Source organism: Acanthochromis polyacanthus, chromosome 8 (assembly GCF_021347895.1).
Source record: "Acanthochromis polyacanthus isolate Apoly-LR-REF ecotype Palm Island chromosome 8, KAUST_Apoly_ChrSc, whole genome shotgun sequence".
In the NCBI taxonomy this organism is placed as follows: domain Eukaryota; kingdom Metazoa; phylum Chordata; class Actinopteri; family Pomacentridae; genus Acanthochromis; species Acanthochromis polyacanthus.
The window spans coordinates 23,974,710-23,988,017 of NC_067120.1; the positions used below are offsets into that span (position 1 = coordinate 23,974,710).

At 39.1% G+C, this 13,308-nt stretch overlaps 1 protein-coding gene across 2 annotated transcripts in view; it reads left to right on the top strand.

Annotated features, from left to right (window-relative positions):
- Positions 1–1,060: 1,060 nt before the first annotated feature.
- Positions 1,061–13,308, top strand: part of LOC110961023 (suppressor of tumorigenicity 7 protein homolog) — a 69,391-nt gene continuing 57,143 nt past the window's right edge. Inside the window, exon 1 of one of the 2 annotated variants that reach the window (XM_051951903.1) lies at positions 1,061–1,190. The gene's annotated coding sequence lies outside the window, so the exon portion shown is untranslated. The remainder of the gene's footprint in view (positions 1,191–13,308) is intronic. The other variant, XM_051951907.1, reaches the window with a different exon arrangement.

Consider the following 13,308-nt stretch of genomic DNA (forward strand, 5'->3'; position numbering starts at 1 on the left):
CTGGACAGAGAAGAATAAAACACAGCCCAAGTCTGGGAGGTGCTAAAAGAAGAACGATATACCGCAAGATTACAGAGGAAACTACAAAAGAAGTCTAGAATGTGGAAAGATAATTAACGCTGTGTACATATTTATTGTATATTCAAGTAGTGTCTTGACACAAAGACTGAAAAAGTGTCAGTGCAAAGTTGCTAAAACAATGTAATTGGTGAATAATACTTTCGTTCAGCATTGTTGTACTTGCTAATTATTATCAGTTCAAATACACTACTGTTCAAAAGTTTGGGGACACCCAGGCAATTTATTTATTTATATTCCATGAAAACCCACACTTTTATTCATATGCTAACATAATTTGCCTTTCAACACAATTAGCTAGCACAATGTAGCATTAGAACACAGGAGTAGTGGTTGCTGGAAATGGGCCTCTATACCCCTATGTAAATATTCCATTAAAAATCAGCCATTTCCATCTAGAATAGTAATGTAGCACATTAACAATGTCCAGACTGTATTTCTGATTAATTAAACGTTATCTTCATTGGCAAAAAAAAAAAAGCCTTTCTTTCAAAAATAAGAAAATTTCTAAGTGACCCGAAACTTTTTAACTGTAGCGTAAATGGATTTAATAAAGTAGATATTTGCTGACAGCTGGCAAACCAATAATTTGGGCAGTTGGTTAATTAGTAATTCCATGTAACTGTGGAATTTGCATGGAATTATATATATATATATATATATATATATATATATATATATATATATATATATATATAATGTGTGTGCGCGCGTGTGTGTACGAGAAAAAAATACGTCTTGGTATTTTCTTAAGTGAGATGTTCTAAATGAATAAAAACTTGGAAATGAACAGTAATATATTTCTGTATTTTTAATAGCTATATAGATAAATTCATTAGGACAGCCAGCTACATGAACTTGCCTCATCTCTTGAGTGAATTCGTGAATTAGTGAGGGCGACATCTTGGGGCGGTGGGAGATAACTGACCAGGTTAGCGAACCGGTGGCTAGCTGGTAACAGTTAGCTAACGTTAGCCATCCAGCCCCGTCTGCAGACACGTCTACACAGTCCGCTGCTGCTGCTGCATACTAGACACATGTTGAAGTGCTGGCAGAAGAAATGCTCGCTCCGAATAAGCATTTAAGCGGCTTCCCCACGTACACAAATTGAGGTAAGTTCTCACACACATGTCGCCTTATTAACTTCCCTAACGATGTCATTCACTGTGCTTCCGTTTATTTGCTTTTTTAAGTTTTCTTGCTTTGCAAACGTTAGCCAGCTCATGTTAGCGGTTAGCTAGCAGGGTGAATGGCTAACACTTAGCCAAGTTTAAATGGAAGTCCTCATGGTTGAAAACGTGATAATGTTAAATGAATATTAGAGCATCAGTAGGACGTTCAGAGCTGCCGTGTAAGTAGTTTTCCTGACTGAGCACCACATGCCAACTGAAAGGAGCAGAGTGTTGTGCTGTTTTTATGGTCTCCATCATGAGTCAGTGCAGAGTGTCTCTTATGTTACTCCAGGGTTTACACTGTCTGTCGAGCACTGGGGCTGTTTCTTAAAGCTGTGTGTTTGCAAAGTTTTCTTTTCCTCTAGATTAGACAAAACTCCCATCAATTATGGATGCATTTAAAGCAAGAAAATGACTTCCAAGTAAATGTAAGCCCTAGCGTAGATCTTAAGTGTACCACTACTTGTCACTTTTGTGGACCTTAAGTGTTTACCTCTGCTGGTCATTCAACGTGGGCTCAGTGGTCTAGTTGGCATTATGTGGCTTCTTACTCAATGATGAGTCTCCTGTGACTCTGAGCTGAGCAGCAGATGGAAGAATGTGCTCTTTCAGAAAGCCAGCTGGCTGGAACTAGAGAGGGCAGGAGAGCCTGCAGGCACACATAGGCTGGTTGAGGAGCTTAAGAGGTGTGTGTGTGTGTGTGTGTGTGTGTGTGTGTGTGTGTGTGTGTGTGTGTGTGTGTGTGTGTGTGTGTGTGTGCACGCGCGCGCATGTTGAAACTGAACAGTCATAACCAAGAGCATGGGCGTTGGAAGTTTATGCTACAGGTTTAATGTGGCATGAAGCATGCTGCTGACTGTCACCTTGTCACTTTTTGAACAGAAAGGTGTTAATGTTGCTGCTGCCTTCTGAATCAGCTGTCTGACAAACCGCAGTCCTCCAGATTAGTCTGGGGAAGCAAAAATGGCGATTTTCATTAGTTCCAGTTCTTCAAAGTTATTAAAAATCATTCTGAACACTAAAACATATTGTAGCTTTGTTCATGCACTCTGATCATATTGCCTATCCTCTGTCAGCATAAATTAATGTTGTCATTAACCATTTACTCTGTAAAATATCAGCATTTCCAAATGAAAAATAGGTGTGTGTATGCCTGGAACAATATTAACTCATCCTCCATTCTGTACTTTATCCACAGGATTATGGCTAAAATTGAATTGCTTTAAATCCAGAGCTCTTTGCTTGTGGCTTCCTATAAACCAGCCTGTCTGCACAGTCAGGCTGGGTCAGATGTCACTTTCTGCTTTGTGACAAATAAGCATAAAATGACATATAAATGGCCAAAATTCAGCTTTGATGTCCCAGCATACATCCTTGTACACTGTGAGCAAATAATCTCGTAATATCTTGATTAAATGCAGTATTTGGCCTTTTTGGTATTGCTAATGTGCTACATTTTGCACTTTTTACTTCTGTATGTAGCTCAAATACAGAGATGTATAGTATTATTTGTTTGTTGTTTTATTATGCAAATAAAGTATGTTTTTGACTTTACTGTAGGGTCAGCAAATATTATCCTATCTAACTTCTTAGAGGGATGTTGAATGAAAACCCAGGGCTGCAATGTACCCTAGCTGACCTGATGTTCCAGACCTTAAACTGAGAGTAAGTTTGAAACTGAAGTTAAAATGCAATTTAAAACAAAGACTAACAGTTGAGAACAATACAGTACGATAACACCAAATTATAACCAATGACCAAATGTAGTCTGAAGCTGCAGCTTATTACACCAACCCTTTTAACAACATGTTCTGTTTAAGGTCAAGAGATGGCATCTTACAACGTGTTGTATTGATAACATGCTTTCACTTCCTCTTCCTCATGAACACCAGTGTATACAGCTGATATTTCATCTTAGTTCCCTTTTCCCATTTACCATCAGAAATGTGTTCTTATGGAATTCCCCTTCAGACTTGCTTATCAGCTTATCACATCAGACATTTGTTCAGTTGTAATTTAAATTTAGTTAGGTGTGTCTTGCTTCTCCATATATGACTTTTGGCAACCCCCTAGCAAACATAGACAGATCCCTCTTGGGAGTACAGCAGGGCTTGTTTTTGAGCAACATGTTGTATGGATTCTTTGTAAAAAGGTGTCTTTTTCAGTAGATTTCCTTAGGTAAGGTAAGTGAAGATCCATGCAAAACATTTTTATGTCTGACTACACAGAGCTACGTCACACATTCGAAACTTGACCTTTGTTTTATTCATCTTTTGCTTGAAATATCTGCATTTGTTTGTTCCAGTTATACTACAGTCTTAAACTTGTTACTACAATTAGCCATTTGGAAGACAGGACACAGATTATAATAGGCTAAATATGAAATTTGCATGTTGTCCATGTGTGGAGTTCATTGCTTATTTTGGTTGACAGGATAGCTGGGTCACCAGGTTATAAGCCACAGGGTTAGCCATCAGACGGCTTGACAGATGATAACCTTTTAGGAAATTTTGGCCTGGGATAACCTTGTGTTTGTCAGTATGCATTTTGTGAACTGGGTCTGTCACTAAACGGAGTTTGGTATGAAAGGTAAAACATATTTATCCTGCTAGATATAGAGATCACCAGGGGATTCATTGGATATTCTTATTTGCATATCTGCAGTGACTTGGAGCTCTTTCAACCATGGTGGAAGCTGTTTTCCATTTGGTCATGCATGAATACTAGATGAAACATACGAAAGTTGGACAAACTACACATAAAGACTGTTTCCATTAACTTTGTCTTTCGTACAGATTTAAGACATTGACTGTCAGGAGGGATCAACACCCGAAGACTGGGTAAACTCTGTAACACATTGGTCAGTTAAGGTTCAGGCAACAAACCAGCTGAAAAATCTCTGTACTTGTGCCTAAACAAATATGTATGATCACTGGCAGCATGTATACAGAGTGTTTTTCCATGGAAAAGGCTGGTAAAGTTTAGCTGAGAACCTGGATGGAGAGGAGGGTAGGACTATAAGTCCTTTGGAGGGGACAGGAGGAGAGAGAACTTTGTACAACAGCGATAACGTAAGCAAAAGCTGGTAATGAACCAGCAATAATAATAATGGATTAGATTTATATAGCGCTTTTCAAGGCACTCAAAGCGCTTCACAATGGATCCATTATTCATTCGCTCACACATTCTCAATCTGGTGGTGGTAAGCTACATTTGTAGCCACAGCTTCCCTGGGGCAGACTGACGAAAGCGTGGCTGCCAATTCACGCCTACTGCCCCTCCGACCACCACCAACATTCACACGCATTCATACACCAGTGTGAGAGCAGCACTGGAGGCAAGGTGGGTGAAGTGTCTTGCCCAAGGACACAAAAGCACATGACGAGGTGAGAGTGGGAATTGAACCGCTGACCCTTTGATCATTGGACGACCCGCTCTACCACCATGATCCACAGCCGCCCCAGTACACCATTAGTTGCTGATGTCAGTTGCCAATATTACAACTTAACATTGAAAAACAAACAAAAAAATGGTTGAACTAGATGACAAATCTGGAGTATATGATTTTATCTACTAACTGTTAGCATCAACTGACTCAGACTGGAAAAGACCCAGTCCAGCTCAGTCTCATAAGTTGTTGTAGCTAAGTCATATTCATAGCCGGTTCAGCAGTTGTAAGAGAAGTCGTGCCCCTTACTCAAAATGTAACACATCTTTTGGCTGAATTTCAGTGCAGTGCATTTAGACTGCTGTTAGTGGCTATGCTGGAATGTGTACAGCCTTTATAAAGAGTTTTATTAAAAATAGGTTCACCCTGTGTGGGCATCAGTGTGAAATGATGGCTTAAAGAAACAAATTTGCCCTTAGATTCTGACAAGTGGCCTATGTTAATGGTTTCACACAGCTTAAAGTACTTCTGCTCAATTTAATGTCAACTATATTAAGTCACAAACAAATAAAACAGATCCATTGAAGCATGTTAACAGTTTCACAACATTTCAGCACACTCCTCATATCACATTGAGGACTGGATTAAATCACTGATATGTAGGACTTTCCCTAAAGAGTAGACAAATGTTGCTGCACATTTGCAATCTACTGTGTACATCATTACTTACCAAATGTTAAAACTATATTCTCATGTCGCATTACCATGCAGTATGTGACATAGTTGTAATATATTACCATCATGAATACGTTTTTTTTTTCTAAATTTGACATATTATTATTGAAAAATTAAACATGCACTTATCAAGTATCTTTGTTTCAAAAGTTGAAGATTTACCTCTGGTTGATGTTGAAGCCTGCCTTGGCCTGCACCTCACTGTGTTTCTATCAAAATTGGGAACTGCACCATCATCCACTGTCATCAAAATCATGATGTGCTGATGTATGTTTGATCCAACTATGCTTCCTGTATACTTGCAGTGTAGACTTTGTATTGCGTAAATGATCATCCATCTAATATGTTGCTACACCAGCATTTACTGTCTGTTTTGTCAAGTTAGATATTGAACTGAGCTTAAAAAAACTAGTCCATTTTCACAACCATATAGATTGCTAAGCTCAGCAGAAAGCTGCTTGTGGTGCAATTGCTGAAATAGATTGGTCCTGAGCTCTATATTAGGAGTCATCATTTTGATGCACAGCCATAAGACTGAAAATGTCAGAGCATAAAGGGAGAATTACATACCATTTCATGGCACCATATCAACAGCCAGTACCCCTCAGTGACCAGTGGAGCTAGGCTGTAATTGAAGAAATGTTTTGTCATGTTTTTGTGGAAAATGCTGGCAAGCTGATAAATTGTATCTAGGTTCAGACATATTTTGCAGGACATTTTTCCCAGGCTTCATATTCCCCAGCAAATGAATTCATGTATTAGAAGTAAAATCTCTTTGAAGACTTTTTTTTCTTACAGGCTTTTTACTGCAAAAAGGTTCCAACATTGTCAGCTTAGGATGGGCCAATTAACCCTCTGCACTGAGAACAAGGTCCACAGCGCTGGAAGCAGGGGAAATGCTGATATATATCAGTAAAAGACAGACTTGTTTTAACATGCCCACTGTGGTATGACAGTAAACATCTCCATACATCACACTGAACATTGACCTAAGTGTCAGTGAGTTTGAAAATTAAAGAAATCCTCTGAAATCACTGAGAGATGTGACACAGGCAGCCACAGCGCTTTCACCACAAAGCCAGATCAGACTGGTCAGAAACCTTTATTTAGAACCTGTGCGCCGTGTTGGTAACATGATCTCAGCCAGAAATGTTTGCCCTACCTTTGACGGGGTAGACTGCCCTACCCTGCTTGTAAAGAAGTTCACACTCAAAGTCTGTTTTTTGCCCACTTTTTGTCTGCTTTCACAAAGAAAACTTCAATGTCACAAACTCTTAATCAACCTTTAGGTTTTTGTGCCTTGAAGTTCCCAAAGTAGCTATTCAAGGGAAACGCTCCAATATCCCCCACCATGCCAGTGATTACTTTGGCCAAGTAAGGGAAAGGTCACGACTGCTATGTAGGCATCCTGATTATACCACTTCGAGTGAACTACAGTGATGAGGTGAATCCAGGTAAAATCAACTATCCAATGAGCCTCTCTACATCTATAGCAGTCGTAACAATAAGAGGTGAAGAAGGCGAAGCTTCAAACCTTAAAAGTTTACAGCAATTGTTTTTAGCTTGGTCAAAGTTGAAATGTCAACTGTGCAACAGAAACTGCTACTCAGTAGGTGGAAATTTTTTATATATTTTGTTCCAGCAGAGTCATCTGCATGCCCTCTCATTTTATGTAAATGTAACAGACCAGCAGTTTAGATTGAAAACTGAAAGTCTTGTGAAACACAACAGTTTATCATCTGTGGCCACAGTACAGGCAGCAAGACTTTCCCAGTGTTTGTGTGGATTTTGCAGCAGTGCAAGAAATGTACCTCTCTGTTTACAGGATATAGTGGTATGATGAAATGATTTCAGTTTCCACAGCTAAATAATTAAGAACAGACTTCCAGATGAGGGTAACTTGCTACCAAATCAGCCAGCAGTGTATGCAGCTTCTAAAAGTCTTCTGTGCATTTCTGCTGCAAAGTTGGTAAAATAATGACAATGTCATGTGTTATTCCATCCCAGCAGAGCCCTTACTTTGAGAGTTGACCCCAGTAACTAATTTGTAAATAAACTCTGTACAGTGGTTGGCTTTATGCCAAAGAGATTAGCTCATCAGACAAAGCTAACAGCCACAGTAAGAGGTTGCTAACATGAAGCAGGTGGTTATTTCCCCACCCTCTGTTCCTCATTCTGTCTTCCTACTTTACATACAAAGACAGTTTGATGAATGACGTGTGCAGTAACCTGTGTGTAAGTGCAGGTAAAATTTGACTGCCTGCACATATTTGAATTTATGCAAATTGTATGATAAATTCAACAAGAATCAGTGTTATGCCATATACAGTCTGCCTGAAGCACTTATCAGGTATGTTCTTTAATATTTTTTCACAGTTGCATAGAAAGGACCATGTTTTATAGCATTTATTTTCTCAGTTGAGATTGTATTTTGTATATGGTAGCTGGGGCATTAGATTAGGCTACTTCTGATAGTGTGTCAGTCCTCTAAAACATACAGCTATAGTCAGAATATGGGATATTAGTGTCTTTTTAGTCCATTTAATTTGGTTGTCTATCTGGAAAGTCTACCACTCTTGCAGTACAGATAGACATTTTTTAAGGCACTATGTAGTTGATTCTGAGCAATGCCGCAGTCCAGTTAAGCCCTTTTCAGACATGTGATATGAAACATTGCTGGCTTAATCAGCCTGGTAAAATGGTGCCATTCAGACATAGGCAAACTTTACATTATTACTTGTCATGGCTTTGTTCAGACTTACCCACCACACAAGCAAGCAGTCCATGTGTGATGATAATCTAACTGCTACCTTATAAACTGTAAAAAAAAAAAAAAAATTCCCAACAGCTACAATGGAGTTCAGGACTCAACCTGTATCAAAAGATTAACTAAATGATTATAAGCTATGACTCTGTGTCTGAAAGCTCGCCTGACTGATGTAAAGAAAAAGTGCAAAGTGCGATTCCTGATTGATTCTACCTCCTACCTCTACCTTGCAGGTATTCAGTAAACTCCGAACAGTCTTGTCTTGTTTGTTTTGCAGCAAAGTTTTATTTTAATGGCCATTGTAGTTTGTAATAGATTTTGAAAATAGTTTTGTCTTTGTCTGTGTTGCTGAGATGTTGATGTTTTTTGAGCAGTATTGGTGCTAAAATGTAGAAAAAAACTTTCCCAAATCCCTGAAAACCACTCTAACTATGTCACTTCTGCCTGCCTTTCGGTTAATCTGGCTGGGTGCAGTTCAGACTTGGGCTTTGTTAAAAATTATTTTTGAATACTTTTAGGTCCAGTCAAGTAAGACTGCCGTTGTGGCCTTTACAGAAAAGTAAGTAGGGGGCTTATACAGATATGCAGCCGGCTCGTTCAAAAGCTGTCAGATTCATGGAAAGGAGTGTATGTCTGAGACGGGCTTGAAAGGGATAAAATATATTAAATCAGTACATGAGTCATGTCTTTCTTTCTATTACACTCTGTTGTTTATAGTCTAACCTAAGCTACATACATGAATGCATAGTATTTCCCTGTTCTATATTCCTTTAACAAATTTCTTAAATTTTGATGGAGTTTAGCTTGTCTGCACGTATTCAGATTAGTTCTGACTTTCTGTCACAGCCAACATCCCCTGTGTGTTATCAAAACTTTTTCTGTCAGCATTTACTTTCATGGATTTCTGTTTTTGAAGCCACTTGCAGGAAAGGTCTGAGCAAGGCCCAGTATACACTAATGCACACTTTCTCTATTGGAAAAGTACATTTATATGTTTTTTTTTTTTTAAAGCTGTATTAGATTTGATGCAGTTTTAGATATTCATGAGATTTTTTGTTTTGCTTTAACATTCATATTAAAATGTGTGAATAAGTCTAGTTGACTGTAATTGATTTGATTCAGTAATTGTTCATGCTTTAATGGCCTAGTAATAGTGGTTCAGAGGAAATACAGTTCCCTGTCTTGGCCAGTTGGTGTCAGCAGTGACAGTCAGAGTGTTCTTGACCCAGTTAGCTGAATGTTGCCACTGTGTTTGAATTGTGACCTAGTGGAGGTAATCAAAGCCTCACCAACCTTCCTTTTGTGGTAGTCTGGTTCCTCTGAAGAGAAAATTGGGGCGGCATGATTGTCTGTTTGTCAGAAGACTGCGTGTTCCTGCTGTTGTATGCATGGTGGGTCTGGAGGACCCAGTCCATTTTTCACACCATCTGGCTTTTAGTGCTGTAAATTCATTGTTGTCAGGTCAGGAAAGGACCCATAGTTTAAATCTGACCACCAGTACAAAGGCCTCTGACTGGGTGGTTTGCAAGTTCTCGCAGAGATGTTGGTGGGACACTAGGCATGATTCGATGATCCTGGTCTGTTCCTAAAACCCACTGAGCTGAAAAAGAAAGATGTATTGTCAGAGGTGTTAGACACTATGGCCTAAAGAGGCTTTTCTGCCCTGATTCCTCCATAGAACCATTTAGGATATTTACCCAGTTGCATCCTTTCTTGCAGATATCTGTGCTTAACAAAATTCATAAAATAAGACAAAAATTGAAGGGCACATTGCTTTTGGCACCCTACCATTTAGAAAATACCATTTTTGAACATTTTGGATTTTTCATGCCATTTCTCTTGTACAGTTCACACCTCTTACATCTCATTATCAGCACACTTGTGCCAACATCGAGTCTCCTAGACTTCCAAAATAGACTATCCTCCTTCTTTATGCTTCTCCTTATTTTTCCTCTTACTGAAGGATGGCCACACTCCTCACGCTTATTTTCAGTTGCTTAGCAACCAGGAGGACATGCTTTTTCAGGGTGGTACTTTGTGATGGAAGCGGGGGCGGGGTGAGGTGTGCATTGTTCAAGAATAAATGGCTCATGAATGCAGTTCCACTGAATAGAGGTGGTGAGGAGCACTGTTTTAAGTTAAGCATTGATTGAAGGAACGGCGTTGTTCCATTACGCAGTGTCTGACTCAATTAGCACCCCTATTTACCTGGACTTCAATGCTGTTATGGCAGTGAGTTTGCATGCTAATTGTCTTTGTGGCAGAGAGAGTGGGACCCAGTTGCTGGGGGGTATACCCGATAGGCCACGTATGACTCAAACACACTTTGATTTATGAGAATGCTTTTATGTTATAGTGGCAGGTCAGAGAGACATGAAATGTTGAGAGGTAGAGTTGGTTGAAGGGCATCCACAAATTGAACAAGGGACTCTCTGCTCAGTGCTTTTGCACTTGTAGATGATTTCATAAATAAGGTACGGACCACTGCTGAGCTTCATCAGCCCTTTGAAGTCATTAAGAATTAGTGTCACTGTCACTTTTCTGTTGAAGTTCCTCATTGTTTTGTTCAAGCTTAGCTTCGTGTCTGTTTCTGTCACAGTCCAGTTGTATTGTAATGGACATTTAAGTTTTTAGCCTAATATGTTTAACATTGTAAAGTCAATGAGAAAGATGTTTTTTTGATTTTGGAATGATTTTTGCAGTCTGCAATGTTTTTAGAGGAGTATTGATACGAAATGTGGAAAAAATCTTCTTGAAACTTCTCGTCATGAAACTTAAAGTACTGCTGCTTGTGTGGTTAATGTGACAGTGCAGTTCAGACTGCCGTGTTGGAAGTGATACCTAGTTACTTAGATACAATAGTAGTAACAGTTTCATGTCTGAAAGGGGTCTGTATGGTGTGTTCTCTATCAACTCAGCTATTGGGTCACCCACAACTGCACTGGAAACAAGAGCATTTCTGTTCGGACAATTGGAAAAACGTAAGTGGTTGAGGCAGATGGCCGCCTTCCCTGAGCCTACTTCTATCAGAGATTTTTTTCCCTCCTATTTTAGGCAACGTTTGGTTCCTTCCCACTGTCACTGACTGTTTGCTCATATGGAATTCAAAGGCAACTTTGGATTGTTGGGTTCTCTGCTCTCTGTTTAAAATTCGTAAAGACTGTATCTTACTGTGTCAAGTGCTGTGACATGGCATATGTTGTAAATTTGCACTATATAAATAAAATTTAATTGAACTGAATAACTGCAAAACTTATGTAGAAGCATTACCCCAACCCTTGTCAAAAGTGTAAGGTAGCCTCATATGTCCAGACCTCTGAAATGAGGAACTATACTCTAAACTTTCAGAAGTAGTTTATTCAGTTGCTAAATTAGATTACTTCAGAAGAAGACCACTATCAAAATGATGTGTGGATGTTTGTTCTGACTTCAAATTTCCGAATTAAATAATTTGAAACAGTTCTGAGCACTGGTTCTTACTGCATGTGTTTTTGGTGAAAGCTGTATTGACAGGTACTGAAGTGCCAGAACAAACATAGAGCAACAATTTTGGTGTTTCGGTTTGGTGTAATGATTTATTTACGTGTAATGAGAAAACCTGATGAGGGTTCAGCTGGATTTTGAAACACACTGGAAGGAACTATGTAAATAGTCATGGAGAAATTATTAGACCACCCTTGTTTTCTTCAATTTCTTTTTGATGCCTAGCACAAATAAAGGTACATTTGTTTGGACAAATATAATGGTCAAAAAAATAGCTCATAAGAGTTTAAGAGATGATGTCTGGCCCTTTTCCATGGGTTTCTTGATAATAACCAAAATCACTTAAGTTCTTACATCAATGGCTATGGCATTGTACTACCAAAAGCAGTGCTTTTAGGCATTCTATGTTTTCTTTTCTGTCTGTTTTAGTGACATACACACAGGAGTTACACACAACAATAGCATAACCATTGTTTCTTACGACTGTAGTCATGCGTCTTAGCACGATCTCTAGCAGCTTCTGACATTTTTCTACTGTCATAGTAGCCCATTCCTGTTGCACAAATTCAAACAAATTTGTTTTTGTGCTTGTCCATTTTGTGTTTGATTTTCCACAGGTTTTCCATTTGTTTTAGATCTGGTGATTTGGTGTTTCCTCTAGGATTATTTTTTTGCATCGGAAGGCTCTCCGGCAAGCGCAACCAGCTAGCAACTTGGTAGTAGCATGTTTGGCTTGTTTTTTTCTTGGTCTAATGAACGGCTGTCTTGGAGATCTTCTGTTTTTTCGCTACCTCTCTCTCACTCATGCCAATTTCCAGCAGTGCCAAGATGGCTGCCTTTGTGGCTTCACATAATTCTTTAGTTTTAGGCATTATGTTGTGGCATAGAGTTGACAACTTCTGAGTTGTAGTATAGCTTGAAAGTAAGCAGGAAACCGCTCTAGGCCTTTGCATGTTCAGTGCTACTTATGACATGAAATGGACTCTTAAATATCCTGGGAATACAATTAATCTTAAGCTTGTCAAATAGGACAAAAAAATCTTGTAATCAGCTACATTTTTTGTTGTGTTCATTGTATTCTTATGGTAATATACCTTTACTGATACCAGGCATCGAAATGAACAAGAAATTGAAGAAAACAAGAGTGGTCTAATACTTCTTTCCATGACTGTGTATACTGTATAGCTTGCTTAACCCCAGTGAGTATTATAGCAGCTCCATAGCAGTCATTCCTGAGCTACTGATCTCCTCTCAGATCATACTGTTGCTGATCAGGGGCCAAAATTGTGAAAAAGTGGCACAAAAGCAAAGTACACTGAATTCAGCGTTTCCATTTTGATAGCTTGGCTCTCTGCTGAGTTCAAGTTTGCTCCCAACCCGCTGTACTTCATCAGATGTTCTTTAAACTGCTGTTGTCGTGGAAATAGATATATTAGTTGGAAAGCTCATCAGTGACATCTGTTGGTTAAAACAGAAAACAGATCAGTGTTTTTACCTTTACTAAAAGTGACAGTTAACATTTGCACTACAAGCAGTTCTGTGTTGGTGAGCAGAACATTGTGAAGGTTTAGTTAGCAGCAGCGCATCATGACAGACTTCTGTTGTGGTCATTGGCTTGCATCCAGAGCACAAGCTTTCAAGGCAAACCTTGCTAAGGCAGGACAATTTTCCTAGCCGGTCAAATG